General features: G+C 39.2%; 1 long non-coding RNA gene across 1 annotated transcript in view; it reads right to left on the reverse strand.

The window, feature by feature from the left end:
- Positions 1-10113, reverse strand: part of LOC114486983 (uncharacterized) — a 216998-nt gene that overhangs the window by 3607 nt on the left and 203278 nt on the right. Inside the window, exon 3 of the long non-coding RNA XR_003681527.2 lies at positions 8776-8842. This is a non-coding gene — a long non-coding RNA (uncharacterized lncRNA). The remainder of the gene's footprint in view (positions 1-8775; positions 8843-10113) is intronic.

Genomic DNA, 10113 nt, shown 5'->3' on the forward strand with positions numbered 1-10113 from the left:
TTTAATGGAATGTTTAATGACTTGGGAAAATGTTAATGATATAATACTGAGTAAAAAATGCACTTACAAAATATCACTTACCATATTATATGAGACATGTAAAAATTGCATTAAAAATAAAGGAATACTCCAAAATATGAATGATAATTGCCCTTGGGTGGTGGAATGATGAGTAATCTTCTCCCATGCATTGCTTTTTATAAAGAACATGTATTAATTTAATAATAATTAACAAATACTCATATTTTGGTAAATTAGAAATATCATAACCTGACTCAACTGACCATCTGATTAGAATTTTACTCTGTAGGTGTAAGGACTTGATTGAGTCTGACCGAACGCAGGATATTCAGATAGCTTTTACAGACATGCTTTCCTGGAAAGCACAGTGCCTGATTTTGTGGATTGCCTATATACTTGTTTCACATTTTTAAAATGTCTTGTATTCCTAATAGTAAGTTGATATGTTTAAGACTTTTTGCTAATAATCAAAAGCAAATTTAATATGCTTCTTATTATATCAATTTTACGGATGTATTATTTTAAGTGTATATTTTGATGAATTCTAACAAATATTTACATTGATACACTATTTTAATAAAAATACAGATTATTTCCATGATCCTCAAAAGTTCCTTTGCATTGTGTGCTTTGTAGGTAATCTTTAGCCCCAACCCTAGCACCAAGCAAATATTGATCTGCTCTATGTCACTATAGATCATATTTGCCTTCTAGAATTTCATATAAATGGAATCATACAATATATACTCCTTTGTGCATGATTATTTCACTCAGCTTAAAGTTTTTGAGCTTTGTCCATGTTGTTGCGTGTATCAGTTTGGGATGCCATTATATATACTCCAGAACGGCTAAAAATAAAAAGATTTATGATATCGAGTGTTGGTGAGAAAGTGGAGGAACTCAAAATTTCACATACCGCCAATGGGAATATAAGATAGTTTAGTCACTTTAGAAAACAATTTGGAGTTTCTTATTAAGTTAAACAAATACTTATCATATGACTCAGCAACTCAACTTAGGTATTTATCCAAAAGAAATGAAAACATATGTCTACAAAAAGATATGTATACAAATGACCATGGTAGTTGAACTAGAAACACATCATTTATAACAGCCACAATCAGAAACAATCCAAATGTCTATTAACAGAAGAAAGAATAAACTAATTATGGTATATACACTCAATGGAATACTACTCAGTAGTAAAACGTTGTTCTTTTAAGCATAATTTTTTAAAAGCTAGTTTAATAAAGTGTATTATCCTAAGAAAAAGGTTTTAACAGTGGGAAAATATTGTAGATTCACCACAATAATATACATACCACTACTCAGTAAGGAATTTTTAAAAAATTTTCTTCAATAAGTGGTGTTGGGAAAACTGGGCAGCTTGTAGCTTCTCGCAAAAGAATCAAACTGGACTACCACTCTTTCAACACCATGCACAAAAATAAATTCAAAGTGGATTAAAGACTTAAATGTAAGACCTGAAACCATAAAACTTCTAGAAGAAAATATATACAGTAAGCTCTTCGACACAGGTCTTGGTAATATTATTTTGGATGTGTCTCCTCAGGCAAAGGAAACAAAAGCAAAAATAAACAAATGGGACTACATCAAACTAAAAAGCTTTTGTACAGTGAAGGAAACTATAAACAAAATGAAAAGGGGACCTACTGAATGGGAGAAGATATTTGCAGACAGTATATAAGATAAAGAGTTAATATGAAAGAACTCATATAACTCAACATCAAAAAGAAAAACACAACCTGATTAAAATATAGAGGATCTGAATAGATGTTTTTCCAAAGAAACATACAGATGGCTCACAGGCACATGAAAAGATGCTCAACATCAATAATCATCAGGGAAATGCAAATCAAAACCACAATGAGATATCACCTCACACCTGTCAGAATGGCTGTTATCCAAAAGACAACAAATAAGAAGTGTTGGCGAGGATGTAGAGAAAAGGGAACCCTTGTGCACTGTTGGTGAGAATGTAAACTGCTGCAGCCACTATGGAAAACAGTATGGAGATTTCTCAAAACATTAAAGATAAAACTACCATATGATCCAGCAATTCCACTTCTGGATATACATCTGAAGAAAATGAAAACACTAATTAGAAAGGACACATGCACCCCTATGTTCATTGCAACATTATTTACAATAGCCAAGATATGGAAGCAACCTAAATGCTCATCAATAGATGAATGGATAAGGAAGATGTGGTATGTGTGTGTATGTGTGGTGGAATACTGCTCAGCTATAAAATGAATGAAATGTTTTCATTTGTGACAACATGGATGGATATAGAGGGTATTATGCTAAGTGAAACAAGTCAGATAGAGAAAGACAAATACTATATGATTTCACTTATATGTGGAATCTAAAAAACAAATGAACAAATATAACAAAACAGAAACAGAATTATAGATTCAGAGAACAAACAGGTGATTGTCAGAGGGGAGGAGGAGGGGGGAGGAAAGAAATAGGTGAGGAAGATTAAGAGGTACAAATTTCCAGTTGCAAAATAAATGTCAGGGGTATGAAATATACATTGTGGGGATTATAGTCAAAAACTATGTAATTCTTTGTGTGGTTGCATATTGTAACTAGACTTACCTTGGTAATCATTGTGAAATATATAGAAATACTGAATCATTATGTGTGTAACAGGTACTAAATGTGCTGTAGGTCAAGTATCTTTCAAAAACAAACAAACAAACTCCTAGAAAAAGAAATCAGATTGTGGTTATGAGAGGCAGGGGGTGGGGGGAGGGGGAATGGCTTGAAGGTGGTCAAAAGGTACAAACTTGCAGTTACAAGTAAAATAAGCACTAGGGATGTAATGTACTACATGATAAATACAATTAATGTGCTGTATGTTCTATATGAAAGTTGTTAAGAGGAAATTTAAGAGTTCTCATCACAAGGAAACATTGTTTTTCTATTTCTTTAATTTTATATCTATATGAGATGATAGTTGTTCACTAAGCTTCTTGTGGTAATCATTTCATGATGTAAGTCAAATCCTCATGCTGTACACTTTAAGCTATACAGTGCTGTATGTCAATTATATCTCAAGAAAGCTGGAAGAAAAAACCTCTAAGCTCTAATCAAGGTATAATTAATAAATACAGTTATCAATTCTGAAGCACATTTGTCTATTATACATTTTTAAGATGAAATAAAATTTTTGATAACATTTGTTATCTATTTAAGGGAAGGTAGTAAATATGTTAAAGCAGTCAGGAACCTGAAGTGAATAATTATGACACAAGAACTTGTATATTTTATATATACTTATATATTTTATATATATTTTATATATACTTGTATATTTATATCCTGCTGTGCAGTCTTCTATCAACCTTTAGTGAAAACTTTATTTTTCTCAAATGAGAAACTCCGATAGTCAGAAATGAAATTGTTTCATTTTTCTTTCATTTAAAAATCAAGTACCGAACACAGAATGAGACATGGTCCCTGCTCAGTGGGTTTCACAATCTACAGTGCTAGCCTGATTTTCTTTCTGCTCAGACTCTATATTAGAGCACACACTCGACAGGAACCTGTTTACTATTGCTAAGATATACCCTTGTGCCTCGATATACTACTGAAAGAAAGTTCACAGTCCTTTGAAAAACCAGGGCCTTGGGCATTCTGGAAAGCCAGGCACAATAACATACACTTGTATCAAATAAAGGAGAGTTCTGTGTCAAGAATGGAATTTTGTTAATGATTTGTCTTTTTCTAGTTTACTGTTTAAGAAAACTTGCCAGAAATATTTAGAGCCAACTTTACTTCTGAATGTGTGCAAGCTTAAAAGTCTAGCACAGTGCCTGAAATGTAGGAAGTACTTGTTGAATGGTGAAGCAAATTAAAAATGTGTTTGAAATAAAATATTCTATATCAACAATAATCCCAGTATTCAGTCGTAGTCTAAAATTATAAAATGATTAAATTCTAAAATAAAACCCCCCAAATTATCACTGTGATTTATCCACATTCATGACTTTCACAACACTGTTCAAATGGGCTCAGAAATCTCTGGCCATCATGGAAGTTTCTTACACCATTTTCTTGAATTTTTTTCTATCAGAAAATTCATTCTTGGTTTGTACAATAACAATAACATACACAGGAGGAAAATGTACTTGTTCAGACTCTGGGGAAAAATGAGAAATTTTACATATTGGAAACCTACTGTATCTCAAATACTAAGCTAAACAAGTTAATTCATCCACTCAACAAATACTGTTTAAGTGTGGCAGGCATAGTTCTGGTGCTGGTGACATACAGAAGTAAAAGATTCAGAAATGCCCCTGGGACTCATGGATCTTACATTCCAGTGGAGGGAGCATGAGGTTAGGGGAGGGGAAAAGGAAGTGAGACAAAGAACAAATAAATTAGTATATAATATTATGTCTAGTTACAGACCTGGTTTCCTTCATTCTCAACACAATCTTGCTACTTCACTATTTTTTAAATGAGGAAATTGCAAACCAGAGGTGTCATCTAACTTTCCCTCAAGTCATGCTCTAGTATGGTAGTAATTTAACCCAGGTCCTTCTGACTGGAAATCCTTTGCTGTTTCCATTTGTTTATATTAGGGAAAATAATCCAAAGACAATCACTAAATTCAAAAATTATAACCAACAAGGAAGAAAATGGAGGGGGAACAGGAAAGGACTTCAGAAGTAAACACCTGTCTCTGTGTGAAAGCCATGAGGATGTGCCTTGTGTACTTCCCACTATGGGAAGTGTAACTGACCAAGGGCCCCACTGCTGCACCGTGAAACCCACTGTGGCATTTGCACTGAGGCCACACTGCCCATGGGCTGCTCCTAGCCAATCACCGAGCATGGCAAGGATATTAAGTGATGCCTATTCCTGGGAGACACTGGACTCCTCTGATAGCTGACTTTGGCTTGAAGACTCCCTAAAGCCCTTGCTAAAACTTCCTTAGACAGTATCAATTGTCGAGGACACTACCTTCCTTCTTTCTCTCACATTGTGGCCTGAAGGTGCTAAACACTTCCCTCACTATTTTATCTCAAAGGGGTGTTTTCTCTAATAAAATACTTGCATGTTTAATCCAATCTTGGTGTCTACTTCTCAGAAGTACAAGACAAGTGGCATCAACATTCATCTGAGCAAATGAGCAGTAAGGTGAAGATTTAGGACTGGCTCACCTACCACCTGGCAGGTGCAGAGGAAACCATCCTGGTTAGTATGATAGTCCTTGGCACAGTGTAGCAGCTCAATTGCTAAAGACTTTACCAATGATGACCTGGGGAAATGTCTCAGTGGAACAGAATGCTGTAGCAGGTGCGAAGATGCAGACATTTGAAAAATAGGGGGGCGGGAAACAATGCATACAAAGACAGCAGAGTAGAACGCTCTTCAGATGGATAATGAGAGGTTGAGGGTTGTTAACAAGAAGTTTATGGCTAAGTGTGTGAACCTGGAGAGTCTCAGTGCTAGCTTACAAAGAGGCCCTTATCACCTGTAGTGGAAGTGTAAATACAATTAAGTGACAGGCTAAAGAATTAACTGCCAGAGGCACAGAGCTTCAGACATATTTGAATACTCAGCCAAGGCAGTTTGTTGTGCAAAGATGAAGGCCCTGGTGGGAAAAACCTATGCTTATGAAAAATGGGACAGGGAAATCTGGATGGCTGACCTTGAGTACCATTCAAACTTCTGGTCACCCCTGGACTCTGTGAGCTTGCAAAGATAGCCCATATTTCCTTAGTGAGAGCTAGTACTCCCACTGCAGGAGAAGATGATACAGAGGCTTCTCTCTCATAAGGTAATAGTTACCCTCTCAGGAGTTGCCCCAACTCCTCTTCTGACTGCCAGGCCAATAACTAAGGTCAAACCCCAGCATAACCTGGCCAGGAGAGTGTTATCCCTGATAAGGGAGGAAAGAGACTCTACACTTAACAAATTGCAAGAACGAGCTGACATGTTCCGGCAACGGTAAAGGGAGGACCCCTTGGATTGGATTTTGAGGGTGTTTGATCAAGGGGACCACATATAGCTGGATAAGCAAGAATTCATTGCCTTAGATGTACTTTCTAAAGACATGGAATTTAACATCCTGGCAAGAACTCCAGACAATAGGGCAACCTTGCTGCTGGGTGGCTTTTAGAGGTCTGTGAAAAATAATGGCAAACTCTCAGCAAAATAAAAGTGCCAATATTGCCCTGGCAGATAGTAGAGGAAGGAATAATGAGGCTGAGGGAAGTGAGTATGCTGAATGAATATGTTACATAAGCACAGAAGAGTCAAGAAGATACACCCTTCACCAAGGCCATCAGAAACGTGCTGGTAAGAGGGGCACTGGAATAAGTAAAAAGCTCAGTGATGGTTCTTCAGAGGCCAAGGATGGTAGGAAGGGCAGTTTCAGAGCTGTGCTCTTTAACAACCGTGGTAATAATGCCCTCCCTCTAAGTAACAGAAGCCAGGTGATGGCACTTTATTGCCAGAGTTAAGTGGCTTCAATTATCATAATGACAGGTGAAATTGGAGAGACAGTCAAGGGATTTAACCTGCTGAGTTGTGGAAATGGTTAATAGAGCATGGCATCCTTACAGGCAGAAGAGACTGGCGGCCAACAATGTTGATGCTTGACATCTAAAATTAAGAAACAAAAAATGAACAGAAACCACAACAATGGAAGAGCAAGAAAGGATGCTGTAGCAGGTCCATGCTGCGAGGCAATCAGCCCCACCATCTGGGGCATAGAATACTTTATAGTGTTGGAGGGTCCAGAAGACTCTATAGTGTTGGCAAAGGTGCAGTGTGGAACTTATGGTAAGCTCTAGTGGAGAATCACAACACAGACCTCTGGGATTCTGAAGTAAGGTCCGACACAGTAGAGAATTTATTCACTCTTTGAGAAATATCCGTGTTACTGGCTCTAGTAAACACAGAACACTTGGTTATGGAATCATACTGACCATACATCTGAAACTGCCCATCATGAGCTGGATTCTGTTGCACCAATCAAATCATAATATCAAACAGACCCAGACACACTCCACTGGTCACGAGAAAGTAGCCCAGACCACATGTCACCCACTATGGTTACACCAGTGTCCCTCTGCTTATTTGTATGGGAGTTCCTGTATCATTAAGTAAAAGAGCAAGAAAAAGTCTGAGATTGACATATGTGGATGGATTACCTCAGTATGTGGGTGCAAGTAAAATATGGACAGTGGTGGCATTATAGCTACAATCAGGATTGGCCTTGAAAAAGTGGAGTGAAAAAAATCTTCCTAATGGCAGCACTATAGGCAGTGCCCCTGGTCATCCGTTTTGAGTGGAAAGAGATGTAACCTTAGGTACGAATACATATAGATTTCTGGGCAATGGTCAGTGGCCTGATCATTGGAGTCTAGAAAGAAATGAACAAGAACCTAAGAGACAAGGAGGTCCAGGATAGAGCCACGTTGATGGACATAAAGGAATGGGCACAAGGTGTGAAGATTTTTGTATCACCCATTGTCTACCAGAAAGCATCCACTATGGAAAAGGCAATGAACAACAAAGTAGACAAAATGACTCCTGCAGTAGACATTAGCCAGCCTTCATTATCAGTCACTCCAGAACTGGCATGATGGGCACCCAAATGTACTAGCCATAGTGGCAGAGATAGGAGCTACATATGGGTCCAAAAACATGGACCTTACTTATGAAAACTGATCTAACCACTGCTACCTCCAAATATCCAACTTGTCAACAATGAAGACCAACACTGAGTCTCTGATATGGCACTATTTCCTAAAGAATTCAATTAGTTAGTTGACTACATTGCCCCATTCCACCCTGGTTTAACTTACAGGGGTAGACAGTGATTCTGAGCATGAGTTTATCTTTTCTGCCTACAAAACTTTACCCAGTACTGCTATACAGTGGCTAATAGAATGCCTGAATCAAAGACATGGAATCACCCACAGCCTAGCATCTAATTTAGGGACCCACTTCACAGCAAAGGAAGTATGAGAGTAGGCCAGTTACCATGGGGTCCACCAATCATAACATATACTGTGCCACTCAGAGGCATCCAGCCTCATAGAATGCTTGACTAACCTTCTAAATGTGCAGGTGAAGTGTCAGTGCTGAAAAAATGCTCTGAAAGGATGGGGCATGTTTATCAAACCAGAGACCCCTATATGGTGCTTTGTCCACAGTAGGAAAGACACATGGGTCCAAAAACCAAGGAGTGGCCATTAATGACTCCCTGAGGGATTTTGTGCTTCCTGTCCTCACACTCTTGAGCTCTGCCAGGGAATACATGAAGGGGTCCATCAAGCTATAAGTTATGGCTACTACCTAGAAACTTGGGTCTCCTGGTGCCTGGGGACCAACAGGAGAAAACAGCAGTCACTGTATTGGCAGGCGTAATTCATTCCGATCAGCAGAATGACGTAAGGGTGCTTGCACATGGGGAGACAGGGAGGAACGAATGTGGAGACCATCTGGATCTTAGTAATCCCTTGCCCTACTGTACCTGTGAACAGTCATATGAAGCAACCCGGACTGTAAGAGATATGATGGTAAGGGTTGAGATATGTCGGGGATGAAAGTTTGGTTCCTACCATCAGGCGAGCCACCCGGACCTGCTAAGGGCCTCAGTGAGAGTGAAAGGAATTTAGAATGAAGGGTGGAGGAGGGAGACAAGTACTGGTTATAACCCAGTGACCAGCAGTAATGATGGGAGAGTTAGTTCACTCCACTCACCTCCCTCTTTTTCATCTTTTGCTCCGGAAGAAAGGCTCATGGAAACATGGAGGAGCTGCTCCTGGACCTGTGGGGAGAAACATATCTGAATGGGTCAAGGGGCTCATTGCAGTGGCCGGGAGAATGAGCTTTGCAGATCCACCACTACAGGGAGTGTTGCTGACCAAGGAGACCAGCCACTGTGCTCCAAAAGCCATAGCCTCATTTATGCTGAGGTCATGTGTTCCACGGGCTGCTCCCAGCTAATGACTGAAATGGCAGGAATACTAAGGAAGACACATTATTGGGAGGCAAAGTGACAGCTCTGATGGACAGCTTCGGTTGGAGAGCACCCTTCGACAGCCTTGCCAAACCTCCCTTAGCTTCAGGGCAGTCTAGGACACTGGCAACCAACCTTCCCTCCTTCCCTTCACTGAGGGTCAGATTTGCATGTGGTCTTATTATCACCCCAGCTTTATCCGGCTCCCTTCCTGTTTTATTTCACACAGATATTTCTCCTAATAAAATCCCTGAACATTTAAATCTGCTTTGTCATCTGCCTTTTGAGGGCCTGTGTGACATCCATATATGTTATGAAGGTTGAGATTTATGGATAAGCCGCAGGTCCTTTTTAACATGCTGAGGAAAGTACTGCAAACAAGTGAAATGGCACATGGCAAATAAGTGAGAGTAGGATAGTGTGACCATACAACACATTCTTTAAAAACCAGCATATATAGTGTTATTGACGACACTGCAGTTGTTCGTACTGTGGCTGAATTGCATCACTAGAGGGACAGAGAGCCTAGGTATACTTGTCTCTGTATAAAAAACATGCAACCTAGGAAGACAGGCTGGAGGAGGCTCAGACTGCTGGGCACTGCAACCACAGGTGGTAAAAATTCTTTTCCAACACTTCTCTTCAGCTCTTTAAAAAATTAAAAGGATTGGATTCTCATTCCACACCAACACTTGGTAGAATCTCTCACTCTGCCAGTTCCTTGCTATTTTGCTCCTGCCTCCCTTCCACAAACCCCCCCTTCAAATTGCTCCACATCTACCTTACAGGGGCTTCCTCCCACCTACTTTCTACCGGATTTCTCACTTTCTTCTTTGCACTCTTTACCCATTTTCAATACACTCATTACAACAGATTCTTTGGAGAAAAGACAGCCTCTTTAATAAGTGGTGCTGGGAAGACTGGACAGCTACATGTAAAAGAATGAAATTAGAATACTCCCTGACACCATACACAAAAATAAACTCAAAACGGATTAAAGACCTAAATGTAAGGCCAGACACTATAAAACTCTTAGAGGAAAACATAGGCAGAACACTCTGACATAAATCACAGCAAGA

Source organism: Physeter macrocephalus, chromosome 10 (assembly GCF_002837175.3).
Source record: "Physeter macrocephalus isolate SW-GA chromosome 10, ASM283717v5, whole genome shotgun sequence".
NCBI lineage: Eukaryota > Metazoa > Chordata > Mammalia > Artiodactyla > Physeteridae > Physeter > Physeter macrocephalus.